The 23504-nt window shown below is 42.0% G+C and overlaps 1 pseudogene; it reads left to right on the plus strand.

Annotated features, from left to right (window-relative positions):
- The first annotated feature begins 603 nt into the window (after window positions 1-603).
- Window positions 604-23504, plus strand: part of LOC125101648 (parafibromin-like) — a 42448-nt pseudogene continuing 19547 nt past the window's right edge.

Raw genomic sequence — 23504 nt, forward strand, 5'->3', positions numbered from 1 at the left:
CAATGGCCAGATGTGAAAGATCTGATGAAGAAGATGCAGAAGATGAAATATTGCACGAAGATAACATATTTATGACCATTTTCATAACACTACCTTTAAAAAAATTAAACCAATAATGTTAATACAAAGTATAAATAATTCCTTTGAAAATAATTTGCTTTGAAAACTGTACAGTATGGCAGTTATTTTCTTGCTATTCTTTTGGTCCAAAGCAGATCTTTTATTTTCTTTTGGCAGATCTCTTAATTCCCCTCAAAGAACATGTTTTATCAGTGCACTGCGAGGCTTGAGTATGTGGATAAGGTTCCTCTTTTAGTGTAAGAAGCCCCAACATTTGTTGTTCAGAGAACGTCACACAAGATTCATTACATATCAAATTTCTGAATATACTATGTGGTCATGCTTGTCAATATACTAATTTTTCCTCATACCTAAATCAGACTTTTCCCCCCTTAAGCCCTGAAGTATATTCTTCCATGTACTCCTGTTTTCTGCTATTTAAAAGAGAAAATAATCTCACAGGCAGAGAGCACTACACTGAAAACCCCAGAGAACCATTTCAATCCACATCCCTTTGCTGTCCCTGGGAGCACCCACGTGCCAATGCCAACAAGTAGGCAGTGCTGCCGATGGGGACGGTCGGCCGGGCAGACTGTGCCCAGCTCACCTGGCCAGGCGCATGGACGCCAGGGTAAGGGACGGTGGAGTCGCTGTGTAAGCGACATTAGGAAGATGGCGGAGGATGGCGCCCCTCAGGGAGAACGGGGGTAAAGGAGGAGGCAGCTGGCCCCAGTCCTGGCTGTGGCTCTCCAGACTGAGGTGAGTAGAAGTTCTTCTTTCTCAAAAGTGCAATGAGGGACGTGCCGCCAATGCCAGGCCCTGAGAACCAAGGCTCCAGTCTGAGAACTGGCTGGTGGGCAAAGCTGTTGCCTGTAGGACCATGTTTCTGGTCTCACTACATAGAATGTCATTAACAACATTTTAGCCTAGCCTACCACCACACACACACACACACACACACACACACGGATGGTACTTTCTCAATCACCTGTTCTAATGTGTGAGAGGGATAAGGAGAACAACGAGTACTTGCCCCCAAACTTCATTTTCTTTCATGCTCTCCCTGTCAGCTCCACACTATTTCACCAGAGCTTCCAGCAAGTCATCACCTTGTGGAGATACCCAAACTGGCTTCTCTGGGCCTCTAACTTCTCAGGGCTTTTTTCCGTGTTGGCAGGCGATGCAGGAACCTAGAAAGTTTCTGGAACCCCTGCACCAAAGGGATTGCAGATTGCTCTCTGGTGGCTTCCTGGAGGCTGGGTCCATAACTGGGCCTCTCCTCTTAACCAAAGCATCAGGCTTCCTCTAGAAACACCACAGTCTTTGGTGCATAACACATTTTGTTTCTGGTCAATTAGCTATTCTTTCTCCCTCATCCCAGGCTCGTCTTAGAAAAGCAGGTTTGCTCTAACTGTGGTGATCATGAGGCGAAAAGTGCGTAGGTGCGAAGGCGTGTGTAAATTTAGAAGCATTGCCACTTTCCTCCAAAGCTCTTTCTTCCTACTGAAATCAAGAGGAGAAAGCTTGTTAATTTCTTGGTTGAAATCGTTTCTGTCATTTTACTGTGTACTTAGGCTCCTGCGAGCAAATGTGTAGCTTTTTAGCGAATTGTATCAGCTTTTAGAGCTGCACATTTCAGAAAGCTGCTCCAGATATCAAGCTTCTAAACAAACTGCCAGTGAGATCGATGCTGCTATATCTGGCTGCAGCGTCAGATCCCAGGTGCCTGAGTGAGTTTTGAGCAAGAAATTATTCAATAGGAAAAAAAAAGAAAGTCTCTGTTCTTACCCAATTCCCTGAATATCAAATGCTTTTGCCAGAGTTCTCTTGTTGTTGGTATAATTTAAAGAGAGTCGTTTATCAATTGCCCTTCGCTTTTGTTTTGATTTTACTTCCTATTAATATATGGGTGGGGGTGGCTGGATGGTCTTTTTTTTTTTTAAGAAATAGATTCTTTCTTTTTAAAGATTTATTTATTTGACACACAGAGAGAGATCATAAGTAGGCAGAGAGGCAGGCAGAGCGAAGGGGGAAGCAGGCTCCCCACTGAGCAGAGAGCCCAATGTGGGGCTCAATCCCAGGACCCTGAGATCATGACCTGAGTCCAAGGCAGAGACTTAACCCACTAAGCCACCCAGGTGCCCCTGGGTGGTCTCTTGACAACTTGGCTTCGTTGTAATATCTATGCCCTCACCCACAATTCACCTCCGTGTCTCAGAGGAAAACCGGGAACCTCATTCTTTAGGAGTTCTTTCCCTATGTTCCTCCGGTTTAGATCTGGCCAGTGAAGGCACCCCCATGAGATGACCAAGGCAGTAAGGATGGAGAAGCCAGTTTTCCTTGGCGCCAGCTGCTGGCAGACAGGCAGTCACTGGGGTCTTTGGCGGCTGGGGTGGGTGTGGGGGGCTGTCCTGAGAAATAGCTTAATCACTTCGGCAGCCCAGCCCAGATTTCCCTTGAGATTCCTGCAACTTCCAGACGTTCCCAGAGCCCGAGTCTGCCCCTTACCTACCCATCCCCTCTAACGGTGTGCAAGCCTTTTCCCCCTCCCATGTCTTGGTGGAAAACCTAGCACAGCTTCTGTTTTCCAGATTGAACCCGGACTGATACAGGGGCAAGGGGTTCATTTGGTCATGCAGCTCTTTACTTATAATGCAAACAGGGAGGAATTCTAGTATTTCTTGAATGCACATAACTTACATTTCCATATCTTAAATACTGGGGACACATGTCAAAGACAAAATCCTCACCTTCTAGTAGTTCCAGAAAAAATAGAGATACAATGATGGCCATGAATACATGAAAATGTGTGTGTCAGCACAGTAACCTAAAGTGTGTGCCTGGGGAAGACTAGATCAGGGACTCTGTTGGAAGCCTGGAAATTATGTGAGTTTGTCTTTCTTTCCAAAATCTTCTGCCAGAAATCCTCAGCAGCTGTCCTTCCCAAACAAGTGCTATCCTCCCTGACTGCATTCCTGAGCGGCTCTGACAGACCTTCCTGCCAGGGGCAGTGCTGGCACTGTCACCATGTGCCTGGGGCACAGGGGGAGGGAGACCTGTGAACACAGAAATGCAGTGTTTAATGTTCTACAACTTCCTGCACATTCATGGGGGACTCCTGGGAAGAATTGGAGGGTGACAATAATGACCATGAATAGTGTCATAAAAGGGGCATCTGTCAGAAAGATTTGAGCTTCAAGAGACAGAAGACGCTGGCCCAAACCGGCTAAAACTACAAGGAATGGAATGTATGCACAGAGGTGGTGATGCACCTGCCCAAGTTCCTCCCACCTGCTCTGCTGTCCTTAGCACCCATTCTATTTTCAGGATCTCTTCCTGATGGAAGCAAGATGGCCGCCGCCTTCCCAAGTGAGACATCCAGAAACAAAACACCATTGGGTGGCAAAAGGGAGCATGGCTTCTGGTGTTTGTTTTCTTAGAAACAAGGACAACTTTCCCCAAAGTCCCCTCAACACACCAACCCTCTTACATGTCCCACTGGCCAGAAGTGGTCACAAGCCCACTCCAGAATCTGTCACTGGAGAGAGAATAGTATCAGACAAACTGGCTTAGTTCAGTCAGGATTGAACTCTGGACCTGGGAATTGGTGTCCACCTTTGTGTCATGCTGGAGTGAGCTAGCCTGATGCTGGAGATTTGGAAAGTAAGAAATGAGACAACATACGTTGGCTTTTCTAGAAATGGGTCAAGGATGACTAATGTAAAAAGAAGCTGGGAGGAACCCTAAGACTTGCCAGGAGTCTGCTGTTCATGGCATCTACAGACCTTTCTGTAGGATGCACAATTTGTTTTGCACCACCACATTCAAGTGTCTTTTGATTATATTGTACATCATATACATTTGCATTCAACTACTTCTGGAATTCTACTTTCAATTCTGATCTTAAATGAAAGGAATACTTCTTTACCATGACAAAGTTACTGTCAGAAGAGCAACTCAACATGGTACTGAGGTCACAGAAATAGGAGTCCATCTTCAATAATCTCCACAAGTTGGCTTTGATCTATTTTCACTCATATCTCCTAATCCAGGTACCAGCTGGGAGGATGGGGACGGATGGAAGTGGAAGGAGTCTCTAGGTGGACCTGCTGGGGCTGATTCAGTCTATCACTGGAGCCTTTTTCTTGAACATTTGCGAGAAAGCTGGAGCTAGGTTTTCACCATCGCTATGGTTGGAGCAAGCTGAGCCCTTGAGTAGGATTGTTTTAAGTTTCAAGACAGAGGGACAACCAGAAAATATTCCTACCATTAAGACTATGCACACAGAGACATTTCCATATAAGGAGGTAATGCCAGTCCTGACAGACCTGGAGATGACCTGGTCCAGTGTTCACTAGATGATATTAGGTGTTCTGCAAAAACAGAGGTCTCATAATTAATTGTGCTAGGGAAATGCTGGGTTAAGCAAGGTTAGACAAGCTTTTTTATGTCACAGTCTCTCAGAACTTTTGATATGGTGCCATAAGTTGGGGTTCTCTTAAAGAGGACAATATATTCAGTGTTTCCCAAACATATATTCAATCACAGAATACAAACAGGAATATAGTGAGACTGATGTGTGGAAATCATTTTGGAAAATGCTTCCTAGGCCCTTTATTTTACAGATAAATCAACCGAGGACCTGCTAGCTGAGAGCACTTGTCTAAAGTCACCCTATCAGCCAGATCCCTCAGGAAACCAAATCATTAAGAGGTCAAAATAAAAAATATAAAATAATAAATTGAATGTGGGCAGAATTAAGGAAGCCAGCAGGTGTGGTACAACACCCAGGAACCAAGAGCAGCAAGAAGCCATTGCCACCCCATCCCTGAAGGGGAAGGGAAGGAGTGAGGAGTGAGGTTATCGGAGTCCAGGTAAGAGCTGGAGCCACAGCAGAGGGGCTGCCTGTCAAAACTGCCACGTGGCAGGAATGAGGAGGATCAACTTCGCTTTCCTCCTGTCCTCCCTTTGGCCAACGCTGGCTAGAAGCCAGAGGGCCAGGAGCCTTGATGCCTCCTGTAGAAGTCAGGCTTCAGGCACAGAACCGAACAGAGGAGAGCCGATGGTATATCCATGTGGCAAGTGAGGAATAAGCAGCACAATCACACAGCTGGTTTTTTTGTCTTTTTCATTTTAAAAAATGTTTACCTCATGTTTTATAAGCTTATCTGAGTTTACTTAATACAATTCAAGATGATGGGTCAATTATATCTCAATAGAAGTGGGAAAAACTCAATGCATGTAATACCAAACAAAGACAAAACTGAAAATGGAAAGCAGTGGTTCCCAAACTGTGGCCTGGGCCCTCTTAGTTCCACAAGGCCCAGTTATAATAATCCTCTGACGTTAATTACCTTTTTACTTTCATTCTCTCACAAGTGAATAGTGAGGTTACCCAGAGGCTTCCTGACCAGCGCTGATGTCATTGTTCTGACAGCTAATGGAATGTGTGCTTGTGGAGTCTCATGTTTTAAACTCACTCCATTTTAATTTCAATCCCAGTAGATGATAAATATGACCCACGTTAAAAAAAAAAAAAAAATCTCTTTAAGGTCTTCAGTAATTTTGGAAGAAAGAGGTTCCAAGAATGAAATGTCAGAACTGCCAGTGTGGAGGTAGTGAAGGGACCAGATGTGCCCAGGTCCTTGATATCCTCACGTTAACCACCAAATCTGTTCTCAGTTTCTCTGGTGGCAAAGCCTGTAGGAAATGAAGCTTACATAGAAGTCACCTCTAGAGCCTGGGGTATGACTCAGGTACATTTTCCAGCAACAAAGTACAAGAAGATTTTGCATGTAGCTCATGTACAAAGGTATATCTATTTAAATAGTGATAGGAGGGATACTAGGTAATAAAAACAACAAAATATTTTTATTACAAGGGTGGTGTATTAGTTTTCTGTTACTGCATAACAAATTACCTCATTCTTAGGAGCCTAAAACAACACCCACTTATTATCTCATACCTTCTGTGAGTCAGGAATCTGGGCATGACCTAACTAGGTTTCCTGCTCAGGACCACACAAGGCTAAAATCCGTGTCAGCTGGGCTGTATTCTCATCTGGTGGCTCATTTAGGAAAGGATGTGCTTCTAAGCTTCCTCAGGCTGTTGGAAGAATTCCTTTCCTTGTGACAGTAGAATTCGTGGCAGCTTGCCTCCTGAAAGCAAGCAATGGCGAGATGCTACTTCAAGTCTTTAACTTGAGGGAGGGCCCAGAGACTCTTTTAAAGGGCTCACTTACTTAGGCCAGGCCCACCCAGGATAAATTCCCTTTTGTTTAACTTTATAGTCAACTGATAAAACTGCTCTTAACTCCACTGGAATGAAAATAAAAAACAAAAACAGATAAAATATAAAATCAACTGATTAACAACCTTAATTATATCTGTAAAATCCCTTCTCCTTTGCCATATAAAATGATCACAGGAGTGATATCCCATACTTTTGCCGCATTTTATTGGGTAGAAGCAGATCACAGGTTCCGCCTATACTGGAGGGGAGGGAGTTAAGGGCATGACTCAGGGGCAGTTACCCTATGATGTGTCTGCCACGGGTGGGAACGGATTCAACCATAATTAAAAGTGTCTTAAAACAGATACCTGGGGAGTTAGTTCAGGGCATGACAGCCCTGAGCAGAGACTGAGCAGAGACCTTGGAGAGAGTATCTTTTCCAGCAAGATCCCACATATGTGAACAGACTCTGAAGCAAAACACTGGGATGAAAATTCAAACTCACTTCCCTGGGCAAATGAGAATAGTAGCAAAGATGATGTAAAAGATGATGACTCAGAATCAAAACTGCACCAGCATCCTACAGTTCTGCTACTCTAGTCTAATCATCATTGGCTAATACAAACCATTCTAGGAAAGCAAACTAGAATCAGGAACCATTATCCTGAAGGGTGAAGGGATGTACATGGGTTTTTTAACCCCTAATACACATCTTCAAATTTTTTTAGACTGTATTTTGGTAGTTTCCAAAACTCTTCCTGAAAACTGTTGAGAGAAAAGCTAACAGGATTTTTAAAGGATTAGCCTACAGCTGGGATGAACTATTGAAGGAATTTTCTAGACTAGCCTGGGCCTGGGGATAAAAAAGACAGATGGTTGAGGCCACCTTTAAGGCCATGATACAGAAACAAAACCTGTAGAACTAATCAGGGGAGCTAGTCCATCAAGAAAGGGGAGACCACCATTTGCAAAGATGTAACTGCTAGAGGCTCCCCACACTATACGCTGTCTGCTCAAAAATCTTGACTGAGGGGTGCCTGAGTGTAGGTTAAAGCCTCTGTCTTCAACTCAGGTTATGACCCCAGGTTCCTGGGATCCAGCCCCATACCGGGCTCTCTGCTCTGCGGGGAGCCTGCTTCCTCCTCTCTCTCTGCCTGCCTCTGTGCCTACTTGTGATCTCAGTCTGTCAAATAAATAAATACAATCTTAAAAAAAAAATCTTGACTGAAAAGGGGGATGCAGATAAAGATAGAACCCCCTCAAAGGGTCAAAATCCTAAATCTTGGTAGCTGTCTTTGTTACTCACTAGGGCCCTCTGAGATGTGAGGCAGGCCTGGCCCCCAGATGGGGAAGGGGGAAGGAGAGAGATAGTGAACCCCTCCGAAGGGAGGCAGAGAGCCTCAGCAGCAGACTTTACTGACTTCAAATGTTTCCCACAGTGGTTGCTCATTTTTGTTCTAAATAATTTGCTGATGGCAAAGTGGATATTTTCCCAACAATGTTCAGGAAATAGAAAACACAAAATTCTGTCTCATTTTCATTATATCCTGTAATTTAAGTCAGTCTGGATGTATCTGTATTCTTCTCCTTGTCCACTTTTTCTGGTATGGCTTAAATGTTTATTGGTTTTGCTTAAAAAGCAAAACCAATAAACAAGTACTTACCAAATTTTAACAGAGCCATTTATTAATAAACTCAGTGAAAAGATAAACCCTGGCAAAGTTTTGTTGTTTTTTTTTTTAGATTTTATTTATTTGACAGAGAGAGATCACAAGTGGGCAGAGAGGCAAGCAGAGAGAAAGAGAGGAGGAAGCAGGCTCCCTGCAGAGCAGAGACCCTGATGTGGGACTCGATTCCAGGACCCTGAGATCATGACCTGAGCTGAAGGCAGAGGCTTAACCCACTGAGCCACCTGGGTGCCCCCTGGCAAAGATTTTTAAGCCTGAATTCCATTAATTACAATAGTCATTATTTGGAATTTGAATTCAGAGGCACATTACCATGATGTCTTGAAAGGAATTTACATTAATTGCTCGGCTATTTTTAATATCAACAAAATATATAAAATGCAGTAATAAGTGGGGACTATAGTACAATTCTGTAAAAGAATAAACCAAAACTTAAGAGTACAACAAAACAAAAGAATAAATAGGAGGATGTTTTTCTGGCATTTCTCTACAGGGTTGAAGATAATCTGTTAATCTCTTTCTCAGTCCCACACACTTATTTCCCTCCATGCCTATCAAAAATTTCTAAAACTACTCTAAGATTGGTTATCTTAATGATTTTTGTGCTCTCTCCATTTAAATGTGTTTTTTCAAAACAGCAGCTATGGGGCTTATCAAGGTAGGTGAATTGGTTATAATAACACAGGTCCAGTAATTAAATTATTGTCCTGCCACCCCTAGAGCTGTGATTTGAAAGGATGAAAGCTTAATTTTTCCATCAACAACGTCAGTTTCATCCAAGCTGTTCTTCAGAGTGCCATATGCATTTAAAAATCACATGTTTAGATTAATCAGAAGAAAATGGAGTTTAAGCCCCTCATCACAGTAACATGGATGGATCTGAAATTTAGGGAGCATCTTCACTATAGAAAACGAAGTCCACTGAAAACAGATCTAGAAATCATCAGGTACACAGAGAGGTACAGATATAAAATCCCCACCGTGTGAGTGTAAAGCAGAAATGTCTCTAATAAATTAGAGTAAACAGCAGCTGAACTGTCCCCGCCGTGGCTTATCTGTTCAACCTACCAAGGAAAGAAAGTTAGCATTAATTGGTACCCTCAACGCTCTCTCGAAGGAACAGGCACTTAGAGCAATTAAGTCAGATGTGGAAAAACAGCTCTGCATTGAAAGCTGACAGCAGGACTCGGGCACAATATACATAATGAGTGGCTGAGGATTTTAATGGATGGAGGCTTGGAGACTAATGGACAATTAATGTAAAACAGATGACTTCCCTCGGAGATGACAGTCTTTTGAAAGGCCCTTCACCTGCTGCTCAAACAAATGCTGCTAAAATGAAATGATAAAAGGAACATGGTCTTATTTAGCTGGGCTGGAGCGAGTCTGTGTGTCCCTGCTTTGTCCTTGAATATTCTCAAAAAACCAGGTCAGGAACATACCAGTTCCTGCAGCTGGCGGTTCCAGCACACACACACCCCCTCCGCTGCCCCCAACTGGCTCCCCCACCTCCTCCCACACGACGCCCTGGGTGGTCCGAGATTGCAGGGCTCTGTTTTCCACAGACCTGCTCTGGGGGAAAACGACAGGGCACGTAACACTGTTAACAGCCTAGCTTTTAAAATGACAACAAACTACCCCAGCTCCAGAATTGCAGCGAAGACCTGCTGAAGCATCTTAGAAATTTTAAATCGTGGTTTCCTCTCAGCTAAGCCATTTTAATTGTGCTTACTGAAGTCAGAAAACCGAGGGACCTTCAAGTTTGAGCTTTAAAACCACAGACGGCATCCTCCTGAGAAGGGGTCCGGGCACCAAAAGCATATACTTAAGTCAATCGTTTGGAAAAGAGAAATCCATTTCCTATAGAAATAATGCTGCAGTGATATTTAAATTTCCATGTTATCCCCTGTGAAGTCTATTTAACTTGGAATGAGACTTAACACACATCACCTGAGCCTTGGGTTGCAGGGAGGAGAAAGTGGGTGTTTTTTCCCTTTTTCTTAGCGGGAAATGGGATTGGGCTGAGCTATAATTTTGAGATACAAGCTAATCCTTGACAATTTTCTATCTTCAAACATCCTTCCCCTGCGTTCAGCCCTCAGGAAATCAGTGCCTTTATGTAACAGAAGCCACTAGGCACTCCACCCCAATCCCCACTCCAAATGCACCTATTGTAGGACCTATTCCCTCTAATTTTTATTCCATTTGCTCGGAACAGTATCTCTCCACCAGAAGTTAGAGGTGAGCAACCTGTGTGGGCTCATTTACACCCCTGCATGGTGGCCAGAACACTAAGTCTTTGCCTCTTACAAATAAAACAAATTGCTTCTAATACTACTTGTATCTCTAATTGGCAGAATTTCTGCGAGAAAGGTTCAGTGAAAATTTCAGGTAGATGAGCCATTACATTTCTAAGTATCTAATTTTAAAGTAGCTACACATGCAGGAGAAAGGTGCAAGGATATTTGTTATGACGGTGGAAATTAGAAACCACACGAAAGTTAACAGGAAAATGCCTTCCGTGTAGTACACTCACAGGGCGTACCATCACACAGGAATGGTGCGTGTCCACTAGAAAATGAGACAAAGTCACCCTCTGTTCACAGCCTGCCTGACTTCGGCCCCCAGGTGTTGGGCAAGAGGTGCACTGCTGTGCGGAGAAGCCCCGCCCTCGCCTCCCAAGTGAACCGAGCTGTAGGGGGACCGAACTTCCTTTGAAGCCTCAAATACTTAATACATGTGGATTATTTTTTGCACAAGCCAGAAGTCCATTTCGTGGATGTGGTGTTTTCTCGAAGTTGGGTAGGCAAGAAATATCTGTTTTCTCCGAGTCAAATTATATTTGACTGCCATCCCCGACGCCATGGAATTGGCAAGAAATTCAGTTATTTGTGTCCTCTCCTCCCAGGATTTACGTAAAAATCTGGGAGGCTTATTTGGGGCCCAGAAAATTAGCGAGTATCTCTGTGTCACCCATGGTTCGGGTTGTCACTGTCCAAGGTCCATCTGAGGAGTGGGTTCTGGGCCAAGCAGCTTTCCTTCAAGCCCCATCCTCGCCTGAGCTCAGCCCTGCCCTGGGGCACGGGTAAGTCAAGAAGTACTTACAGCCCTCCAGGTTTTCCCTGAGCATTGGAAATGTCCCTTCCCTTAGTTGCAAGGGCTTCCCATGTTCCCTCAGCAGACACATTTGCTCATCCCTCCTCACACAAATACACACTCCACAGCATGACTGTCTCGATAAGCTCAGGCTTCTGAAAGTGAAGGGAGCATTCCAGGCTACCCGGAAGAAAAGTTACCTCAACACAGTAGTTCTCGAATGTGCGGTCCTGGCCTGCAGCATAACAACTAAAGGTACCCTTACGGTTTGAAATGCCAATCCCTGGACCTTGCCCCAGACTTGCTGCATTAGAAACCGTGGGAGCAGAGCCCAGCACGCCGTGTTGTAAGCACTGCTAGGCCTTAAAAAGCAAAGTGGGCTGTCTGCTTAGACCCTCCACCAACAACCACTCAGAGCAAAAGGGCTTCAAGTCCTGCCTACCTCCTTTAGGTGGGGGAGCAAAGAGGAAAGGTAAAAACAAAAGAGCTCTCATTCCTTCTCATGCTTCTACAACAATAAAATAACAAAATAAATACCCTAATTATCTCTTGTCTTTTATAAGGCACTGTGTAAAGTACAGTCTGGATTTATAAAGGAAGAGGAAAGCTGAGAACTCATCACATCCTCACCTCTCCAACAAATCCTCACCCCCACCTTCCAGGTTTAAAAATTCAGGAGGCTTTATCCTGAAAAGAGAAGCATGCTGAGAAATAAAGGTCAAGTGTTCAGACTAGGCTGTTCCACATCACCATGGAATGTAGAAACGTGTGAACACCCTCAGAATTTCAATTGGCTCTCCTTTTGCAAGGATTTTTATGCTAACCAAGGTGGAACCAGCATCTAACTTCCTTGTAGTAAAGAATTTCCTACCCTCCCCCAATATATTATGCCAGATAATGATAATTTTTATTGCATCATCTTATTTCAACTTTGTTATAAGGTTTGATTCATGCAAAAATGGAGAGTCATTCTCGTTCTTAAGCCCAATTAAATCACCATTTCCTGATTCATCCTCCTGCTGCCCCAGATATTTCCAATATATTTCAGACCTGAAATTTTCTGAACTGCTTCTTTTCCAAGTCATTTTAAGATCCTAGCATTAAAACATAATTACATGACTGAAAATACTTTTGAAGCCTGCTCAGTGAGACTTTTTTTTAATAGTGAAGTTTCCGAATTTCATGCCTCAGAGGATGGTTTTCTGAGCTGTGTATAACTCGAGAGCATCTCTCTGAGCCCATTAGTCACCTTACAAAATTACATGAACTCTTTCAGGCCTCCCGGGGTAGCAACGATTTAGCAATAAATGAATGGATTATGCTTCATACAGTCATTTTTTAAAACAGCTTATATTAACAACCAAGACTGTTGAGTTTTTGGGTTTTTTTTTTGTTTTGTTTTTTGTTTTTTACTTCCGAGATTACAGTCACGGCTTTTACTATCAAATACAAGATTCACTTTTTATAGAATCATAAAAAAATTAAAAGCCAAATGGAGAATTGGTCTCTAAGTTTTACTTGAGGAAATCCAGGCCAGAGATCAATTCAGACCTTGATCAAGGTCACACAGCCCGGTTTCCGTGCAGCAGGAATTGGACGCACGCTTTCCTCCAACTGCCAATCCTCATTTCAGCCAATTCTTAATTTTCCACTAACGGAAAAGCCAGCCCATTACCTTCCAGCACACGACTGCCACCTCGTGGTGATAATGGTCATTGCTGCTTATGCTTAGATTCCAAAGCCGGGAGGGAAACAGAATAAGAATTAATTCATCTTTAAAATTTATCGAGAACCTACTGCTCTGTTAGGCGCTTTACTGGCGTTATCTTAGTTAATCGTTTTAATATTATGAACTAGGCATTTTTATCCATGAAGAAACCAGACTCAGTTGAAGAAATTTACCCAAGTTCAAGAGTCTTTCTCCTAGTAGTTGCATGGCATTGGTTCAGGGAGAGCCCGTAAGACCCACGGACGCTTTCCGGGAACAGGTGAGGGAGAGGCACCTGCAGTTTTCCATTCACACGGGTTTGTAGTAAAAACAGTGTGCAGGTGCCTGGGTGGCTCAGTAGGTTAAGCACCTGCCTTGGGCTCCAGTCATGATCCCAGGGTCCTGAGAGGCCCCTGTCCGGCTTCCTGCTCGCTGCGGAGTCTGCTTCTCCCTCCCCCCGCCCCCCCTCCAGCTCGTGCTCTCTCTCTCTTCTCTCAAATAAATAATAAAAAGGAAAAACAAAAACAGCGTGAAACCTGCAACTACCCGTGTTCTGCGAAGTGGAGCTGAGAATCAAGTCACCACAGCACAGGAAAAGCTAAGAGATAAGGAGAAACTGAACCCAGTGACCCCTTGTGCCCCCAGTTCCAGCTGTCTTTGAAACTAGCTCTACTCCAGGCTCTTTAAGGATTAAGTCAGCGTGAGGTGGGGGTTTTGGTATCCTGGGCTGAGAAGTCCGGTTCCTTCTTCCTCAGTTTCTTCTCTTTTCCTACTTCCAACAGTCAACAAATCAATATTAGTGTTATCCCTAAGCTTATAAGGCATGGGTCTGTTTTCCAGTACTTATCATTCTGTTCTCGCAGGTACAGTACTTCCATGAAAACGTAATTTGGAAATATTGAAGCATAATTTTTGGATGAAATTTTCACATAATTTTAAAGTACAAAATGCCTCGGAAATCTTTTCTTTTTCATCCTAAATACCAGCTTCTCAAGAGCAGCAAGGAAGTCTACGATCTAAAGTAATTAGTTCTTTCATTAAAGCAGAAGCCGAATAGAGCTTTGGGGCTGGTGAGGGAGTCTCACCATCTGTGCAAGATTCCTGTGTCATTATGGTTTAAAGGAATGTCAGGGTTTTTGTCAAACAAGACAGAGTCCCTTGAGAAGATCACTCATTTATTTAAAGTAAGGTCATTCCTACAAATCAATTTTTTAAATGTTTTTAAATGTTGTTAATTTATTCTTGGATGATAGGAGAAATTAACTCCTTTTATTATCATCTCATCTCTTAAAATTACATATCTCACTCTTAATTATATAATCTCTTTATTAATGTTCAGGTAAGAAATGTACTACATGCAATTTTCTAAACCAGAGAACTTCTTGGGAGGTGAATCATTACAATTTCAGTGGTAAAGTAAATAACTTGATCCCAAAAGGCAAAACCATCTTTATAATTTGCTTTTCCAATGTTACTATCAACTTTTGGAGGCTGTTTGCTAATTAGTTTGAGGGTTGGTGGTCTGGCTGATGGCTGCTCTAGGCAAGGTTCAAATGCTTACCACAGAATATCTGATGAAAAGGTTTTGGCTGCAGCAAAGGGAAGTTTTGTTTTTTTGCATTTTGCTATTTGAGGCCCCTGTATCAATGGGAGGAAAACATTTTGCAAGTAAGATACGGAGCTATGAATAAACGCTGGAGCTAAGTGCTACTTTCTTTACTGAGTCATTGTAGTGATGTTTTAAAACTCTTTTTAAAATTGTAGACCAAGGGGCATCTGGGTGGCTCTGCTGGTTAAGCGTCAGACTCTTGATTTTGGCTCAGGTCATGATCTCAGGGTGGTGGGATGGAGGCCGAGGTCAGGCTCCTGGCTCAGCGGGGAGTCTGCTTGAGATTTTCTCTCTCTCTCTCTCTCTGCTTGCCCCTCCCTCAACTCTCTCAAATAAATAAATCTTTAAAAAAATAAAAATAATGAATAAAATAAAATTGGTGACCAAGATATCTCCAGATTGCTGGCTCCTCCCCTCCCCACACCTTCCCTGGTTTTCACACTCTTCTCCAAAGAGTTACAGGAACAACTATAAGAGAAGGTCAGGTAGGGATCAGTCTATCATCACCACCACCCACTCCCACCCTCCGCTCCTGTTCAAGGAGAACAACTTTACTCTGAGCTCTTTTTTTATGTACTGGGATTCCTTGATTTTCTTTCACTCATTGAACTGTTGTCTTTTGAAAACGCAACTATCTTTCAAGCATGATGTTAAGGTATTGTGATCTTCCCTAAACAAGAAAGTCAAACTACCCTATTTTTATGTTCTAGTGGAGAACAGACAATGAACAAATACACAGGAGACTAGAAAAAGTAATAACAGTGGAATGGAGTATTGTGAAAAGAAGAAAGTGGTAGTGTAGTAGAGGGCTACCAAAGGGGTCAGGCATCATTAGAAAACAGGCTGAGGAAATGCCTCACTAAGAAAGGGATATTCGAGTGTTTTATTTAAGCCATCAGAAGGTTGTAAACAGGGGCAGGTGGGTGGCTCAGTTGAGCGTCTGCCTTCAGCTGGGATCATGACGTCAGGATCTGGAGATCAAGCCCTGCATCAGGCTCCCTTCTTCTCCCTCTTCCTCTGCCCCTCCTCCTGCTGTGTTTTTTGTCTGTCAGATAAGATTGTATATATATATATATATATATATATATATATATTCTACATATATATGTATATATATATTCTACATATATATATGTATATATATATTTTTTTTTTTAAAAGAAGGTTGTAAACAGGTTTGATATGATCCAATTTTTAAAAAATTGTGTTTGTGTTTTTGGTGAGAGGAGACAAGAGAGAGAAGAGAGAGTAACATGAGGGCCTGTGGGAGGCAAGTGGGATCATCCCAGCAAGCAACCATCTGGCTAAGATTTAGATAGTAGAACACTGGCCATTAAGATAACAGAGAAATAGACACACTGGGCATATTTTGGAGGCTGACAGAACTTGCTGTTGGTTTGCATATGGTAGAGGAAGTAAAGAAAACAAGGATGACTCCCACTTTTTCTGGTTTTGAGCAGTTGGATGAGAGGTGATGCTTTTTACTGGAATAGGAAAGACAAGAGAAACAAGTGTGGCTTGAGAATGTAGAAATAAATTTTTGTTTTGGATAGTTCTGATTTAAAATGCCTTTTAGATATTTAAGCTGAGATGCAAAGTAAGCAGTTTTATATAGAGTCAGAAGCTCAAAGGAGGCGGTCTTAGAGATTTAATTTTGAGAGTCAAAGATCTAAAGCACTGGGGTGAAAGAGTGCCAGGAAGGGACCCAAGACCATGCTCTAAGCACTCAAGCAATTAAAATTTGATCAGAAGGGGTAAGAGCAAGATAAAAAGAAAACCTGGAAAAGGCAATGGATTTTTGCAAAACAAGCAAACTCCCACATTCCCCAAAAGACTAAAGAAATCTGGGGCACTTCGGTGGATGAGTGGGTTAAGTCTCTGCCTTTGGCTCAGGTCATGATCTCAGGGTCCTGGGATCGAGCCCTACATCAGGCTCTCTGCTTAGCAGGGAGTCTGTTTCTCCCTCTTTTTGTGCCTGCCTCTCGGCCTACTTGTTATCTCTCTCCATGTCACATAAATAAAACCCTAAAAAAAAATTTTTGAAGCAATTACAATGGATATTCCCAGGATTAAGCCTCAGGAGTCCAAATTTCCTTTGGGCAGAAGCAAGAAATCTTGGCCAGTGATTCAAGAAAAAAACTAGGAAAATTCAATGAATTCTGCTGCTTTAAAAAAGCCCCAAAGTACTCTAACAGGTAATTTAGAGTGAGTAATCCCATTCCCTAAATGCTCTACTCTGGGGGGACAATGCTGTAATCTTGGGTGCCACAGTTACAGCTATATTTTTTAAGATTTTATTTGAGAGAGAGTGAGCATGAGCAGGGGGAGGGACAAAGGGAGAGGGAAAAGCAGACTCCCTGCTGAGCAGGGACCACAATGCAGGGCTGTGGGGCTCACTCCCACGATCCTGAGATCATGACCTGCGTCCAAGGCAGATGCTTAACTGACTGAACCACCCAGGTGCCCCATGGCTCTGTTTATATTCACACGGCTATTGTTCCCAAAGTTGCCCCAATACCCGGGTGCCTAGATCAGAAGATGTCAGTTCGGCTACTCTTCCAAGCTGACTCCTCTCCCATGCCAAACAAGGATTTCTATATTGAGCACATACCCATTCAGAAGACCCTATGGTGAGTTCCCCTTCAAGAGTGCCTCTCAAATTTCCTGGCAGATAAGCTCAGTTGCACCATTGGCCATCCATAAGATAAAATTTAATAATGTTGTACCACAACATGGGAAGAATGGAACTGCGTTCTTTTGTTCCCAGAAGTTCTTTGGACCAAAGAAATTTACAAATATGCAAAACTTAGCCAGACATCAGATTGCATCTCATAAAGGGGTCTCATAAAGGGAAGACTTGGTGAAGCCACACAGGATTTTACTGCACCCTTTCCTTATGTCAGAGGGAACCTTCTTTCTTAGAAGAGTCGATCCTCAATATTTGCAGATTCTCTATTTGTGAATTGCGTACTCAATAAAATCTACTTGTAACCCCCAAACCAGCATTCCTAGGGATTTCATTATCCTTCGTGGACATGCATACAGCAGTAAAACAAAACAAAAACAAAACAAAAAATTGAGTTGCCCTATGCACACATTTTCTGTTGAGGTCAACTCTGCCTTCTTGTTTCCGCTCTTTTACTGTAAGCAAATATTCTTTGTGTGGTCTGTCTTCCACATTTTCCACATTTTTTTTATTTGTTGGTGAGTTCCCTTTTTGTTGGTGGTTTAAAGGCCCCCGAGGAATAGTGCTCAAGTTCTTTATAGTGTACCTAACCACAAGAAGACTGATGTGTCTTACAGAGAAACTATGTGTGTTGGACAAGCTTCATTCGGGCACCAATTAAAGTGCTGTCTGCCATGAGCTGAATGTTAATGTATCAACAGTATATATTAAATATGTTGTCTAGAAACACATAAAAAGAAAGCTGTGTATCGATCAGTTAACAAGAATGTTGTGACCAGAGGCTCTTGGGAACCTAACCCTGAATTAGCCTCAGAAGCAGTGTTTCAGTATTTGCTAACTCAGTGTTCCTGGAGACTTTATTGGACCTAAGTATCATGAATCTTGAGCATCAACTGTATTTACATTATCAACGGGACATCTGTCAAGTGACTTTCCTAAAGGAAGACACCGACATCCAGGTGACCAAGATGTCCATTTAATGTGCACAGAAAAGTGCCTGGTAAGTTTTAAGTGGCAGATGCTTTCCTTTTAAAAAGGCAAAAAACAAAACAAGAACAAAAAAGCAAAACGAACATTTAAAACATTGTTTAACCAGTCCCCCACCCACATTCCTCCCTCAGTAAATACGTATACACATACATATGCATATATATGTGTGTGTATATATAAGCAAATATAGATGTGTGTATGGGGAGATGAAAAAAACTAAACACCAATTCTAAAGTAAAATTGATATTAATGAAAGCATACGGAGTAAATCCTGGCAGAGGATACAAATTCTAGTAGAATATGCTCAAACAAGAAAATTGCACAGATACAAAGATGGTTATTTTGATACTACATGTTATTAAGAATTAGAATCAAACATAGCCCAGATATTAATAAATTACTTCACTCTTACCTCGCACAATTATGTGACATATTTTTCTCAGCATGAGAAAAAAAAGCTTATATTTTCTGTTTCTCCTTTGGAAATATTGGTGGGGGATTATTAAATAATGATCCAAACACATGGTAAATTATTAAGTAACTTCATAGCTGTGTTTTAGAAAAATACTTAATATGGGAGGATACTGATCTACAATGACTCTTCAGAATTGTACACATAGCATGATCACAAGTTTTTGAAAATTATATAAATGCTACAAATACAGTGGGAAGACAAAACTACAATATTTGAAGTTGTAAACTTCAGCTATGATATTAAAGGTAGGCCTTATTTTCTCTGTACTCCTCTGTATATCCTATGCTTTCTATAAGGATATTACCTTACACAATAAAAACTATTATCACTTATGATTTCTAAACCACTGCTTTTATTGTTCAAACCTAAAAATTATTCACTTTTGCTTTTATATTAAAAAGCTACATTTTTATCATTTGCATCTCAAATAATTAACATTTCTTTAAACTTTCCAAAATCTGAGCGAAATGCAACAAGTTATAGTCAGGTCTTCACTCTTCCAATAATGAACGTCAACGTGAACAAGCCCGTGCAGATATTACAAGAGCTCTTTGGGGTTTGGAAATGTGATGCAATTTTCATGCAGAAAATACATCTTTCCAGTGCTGAATGTCAAGTGAGCCTGTCTTCCTGGGGTAGGTACCTTCCCTCCAGCAGGCAGAGGGAAGAGGCTGTGAGGTTTCCAAGTGACAGAGGAATGCTGGGAATAACTTGCAAAGTAGATAACCTTCTTAGCATATACCATAAATCATGTTATAAATTGAAAGGAATGAAAAATAAGCAAGTATCTTTAGAGAAAATGGTCTTAGACCCACTGGCAGGAAGACAGATACAAGCACCCGGTTACATAATATCTCAGTCCCCAGAGCACATTCAGCAGCAAAATGCCTTCAGCAGTTGTCAGACTGATGTAAATAGGCTGAACAATGTTCTTTTTAATGGTGCATATTTTGGCGTCTGTTCGGAACTCAGAGTCAAGCCTTATGTAGAGCATTACAAAGAAGTCATTGTGAAGATTGGGCTCTTTTTTATATTAATCATTAAATCCATGAATTTCTAATGGATATTTAGTAGTCATCTCTTAAACTATATACTTCAAGATGCTCTGGGTTCATTTTGAAACGCTTAAAATAGGCATGGGCTAGTTTCCTCTTGCTCTTTATTTGTAAAAACTCATTGAACAATTGTAAAACCATCAATTCTTGGCCATTGACTTCTATTTCTCTGCTACTGTTTTTTCCTATATGTGCTATTTTTGTCCTCTTAGATGCTCTGTTTGGGTTGTACTTGTTTTCCCCTTCAGGGCTGGCTGAGCCTGAGGGACATCCTGGAGAAAATTCTGACTCAACAAGCCTCTCGTACTCTGTGGGGTTACAGAGGATGACTGGTTACCTACACAGACTTTGAGGACAGATAGAATGTGAAACTTTGAGGTGCTACTTGGCAGTACCCAGCCCCACCCTGAAATGAGTTCATAAGGCCAAAGAACATAGAAACCGTCACACAGCTTCAGGCTGTGACCAGAGACCTATCCCTGACATGGCTCTTTCTGTCTTCCACAGTCCCAGGTTTTCTCTCAGATCCAGAATCAAGGGTAAAAGAACAGGTATCACAGAACTGGATCAATTCTTTCCCCTCATATTCATGTTCTAGCTCTTTGGGAAAAAGGCGATTCTCTTCTAGCGCTCTCTCCACGAGTGTAAAGCCCTAGAAATAAGGGTCTCAGTTGGAAGTGTCTGTGCTGACCCTGTGGGATCAATTGGTTGGGTGATAAACATCAGCCTGTGTCCTGACTTTGTATCCAGCCTCAGGCTGCCCAACAGTCTGGAGCTAAGGTGAGTGATATCCCTGGAGAACTAAGAGTACTAGTACTTAAAATCTCAGCTAGGCAGAAGACAACTGCTCCATAAGGCACTACATGTGCTAAATGTTCAGCTTCCCTTGGAAAAACTTTTTCTAAGCTTATATAAATGGCCATGTGGACCTAAGTTTCTTCTAACTTAAAGGATGACGTCAAAAGTTTTTTCTTTTCATTTTGCTTTTAAATTGTGTGGTGTTTTATTTGTTCCTGATGTTATGGAACCTGGACTGGATCCTGACAGAAGAACCAAGCAGCACTCGGAGACTTTGGAGGATCAGAGGTTCATTTAACACCAGAGGGGCTCAGAGGAGAACTTTCTCCAAGCGTCTGAGCCCCACACCGCAGCACAAGGAGGGAAGGTAATTTGTACCCTTCTACTTCCACATAGTTAGTACTTCTCCCATGCGTGGGAAACGGGGTAAGGAAAGAAGAACCTGGAAGAGCTTTGAGATAGTGAAGGGAATTCCCTTGATATGGTGGGCCATCTTAGAGTACAGTTTCTCCCTTATCACTGACATTTAATTATGAGTTATTAGAGTTACCCTAAAGAAAATCTGTTTAGATTTCAAATACTAGTACGATGATGCCACTTGCTTCATTAACTTTTGGGCACTTGAACCTCACAGCAAGACAGATGGAGACCACCAGCTCTACCCCAATGACATGTAGTCTCTGCTGAGGTGACAAGCAATGCCTTTTTATATTAGAAGAGACATCGATCATGCAGGTCCCAGAAACGCTGAAAAGGGAAAAAGGCATGGTTCCTTTTGAAGGAATGAAGTAATGGTTGAAAAGATGGCTCAGGGAAAGAAATTATTTTAAGATGTGAAGTTACTGCAGAGTTTGCTGAATGCCAGGAGCTTCGGAACTGGCAAACCATTTTTACTTCTGTGTAAGACACGCTCTGGGAAAAAAAAGACATTTTGTTGGGAAACTGCAGAACAGTTTGATTAACTTTCTTTTCTAGGACAAAGGCTACCATTTAACGCAAAATCCTCAGGAGCCTACTCCAAATTGAGCAACTCGGGCGGTGATATTTATTCCATTTGAATTCCATTTGAGTGTATTGATTCCTTCATCTGGGAAATAAACAATCAAGAAGGAAACAGGGGCAGTTGTGGAGGCAGTAACCCTAGTCCTCCAGGTCTTTGCTGTAAACCGTCGCTGCCATTCGTAAATGCTTCTAGGCTGTTTCTTAGGTAAAAAATTACTTACCTTCTAACTCCTTTTTCTGCCTTTCATTAAGCTATGGCAGCCTAGTGGCTAACAATAAAGAAAATTGTACTAAACAACTGGAAAAAATTTTCCCAGGGGACTAGCTAAATGAAAATATGTTGGGTTTCCTAATCAGCATGAGCTGAGAATGGTGTTCTTATTATCTGCACGGTGGTCTTTTGGACCATGCAGACCTGGAATGCCAGCACTTACTGGGACCCCAGAGCTGTAGGGAAGACAGCTGTGATTAATGATTCACAGCACCCCAGGTACACGGAACAAGAAGTTCACTTGCATTTCCGTTTACAAAACAAAATATATCTGGTGATAAATAATGCCTTCAACCTTGATTTTTTTTTTCCAACTAATCCGATTCATTAATCAAACTAAGCCATTATTCTAAACCCCAAGGCTTAATATGCTACAAAAAAGTTTCCACTCATAGTGATGGAGGATTGATTTGTGGTTGGAGTGGGAAAAAAGAGTAGTCCTTTCTTTCCCTTGTTTCTCCAAAGTTCACTATTTAAAACACATATAAAATGTGTCATTTAAAACTCTCAGTTTCTTGAACTAGGAACACCTCATTGTTATTCAAATAGATACTGATAGGCAAAGGCCACAGCTCTGGTCTGAAAGTGTCCCCTTTCCCCCAAATTCATACATAAAAATCCTAACTCCTAAGGTGATGGTGTTAGGAGGGAAGACCCTTGAGTGATTAGGTCATGAGAGCTCTGCTCTCAGGAATGGGATCAGTGCCCTTATAAAAGGTTATAAAGGGCGCCAGAGAGCTAGCTCACGTCCTTCTACCATGTGAGGAAACAAGGAGAGATCTGCATCCCGAAGTCTCCGACTCAACCCACTGGCATCCTGATCTGGGACTTCCAGTCTCCAGAATTCTGAGAAATAAATTTTTGTTATTAGCCTCTCAGTCAACAGTATTTTGTTATAATAACCTGAACAGATTAAGATAGCTACACTCAGAAACTGTAGAGAAAGCCAGTGTTTCCATTTGTAAGTGTGTGAAGACATGAAGAGGAGGAGAAGCCCACCTGAGAATAGAACAGCCTAACATAGGACACCTGGGAAATCTCACTCCGGCTGAAGTGAAAAGGACTCTTTGAAATCCTATTCATAAATAATGATAGTCTCATGTTTGTAAAACCCTTTATAGTTTACACCATATATTCATGTTTTAAAAGTTGTTCCTTCTAGGGCACATGGGTGGCTCAGTTAAGCAACTGCCTTCGGCTCAGGTCCTGATACTGGAGCCCTGGGATGGAAACTCGCATCAGGCTCCCTGCTTGGCAGGGAGTCTGCTTCTCTCTCTGACCCTCCGCACTCTCATGCTCTTGCGCTCATTCTCTTTCAAATAAATAAATAAAACCTTAAAAAAAAAAAAAAAGCAGAGGAGGGGCACCTGGGTGGCTCAATGGGTTAAAGCCTCTGCCTTCAGCTTGGGTCGTGATCCCAGGATCCTGGGATCAAGCCCCACACCGGGCTCTTTGCTTGGTGGGGAGCCTGCTTCCCCTCTTTCTCTGCCTGCTTGTGATCTGTCAAATGAAAAAATAAAATCTTAAAAAAAAAAAAAAAGACATCACTGTGAAGTACCTGGATTTAAAAAAAAAAAAAAGCAGAGGAAGACCTACACTTCATGCTGCCTATTATTTATAAAACTATATAGCAGTTTTTCATTCTTCTTCTTTTACTAAGAAACTTAACTGTTTCCAGGCTTTCAGTTTTCCTAATATAGTTTCAGCTTTCTCATCTGGAATAGATATTGAGGGTAATAGATTGCCATCCCTGAATTTAAATGAAACATCAAAAATAAAGTAAAACCCAAAACATGTCACTAAAGTTAAGAAACTAAGACATTAAAAAAGATTAC

The sequence above is a fragment of the Lutra lutra genome, chromosome 6 (genome assembly GCF_902655055.1).
Source record: "Lutra lutra chromosome 6, mLutLut1.2, whole genome shotgun sequence".
NCBI classification, from domain to species: domain Eukaryota; kingdom Metazoa; phylum Chordata; class Mammalia; order Carnivora; family Mustelidae; genus Lutra; species Lutra lutra.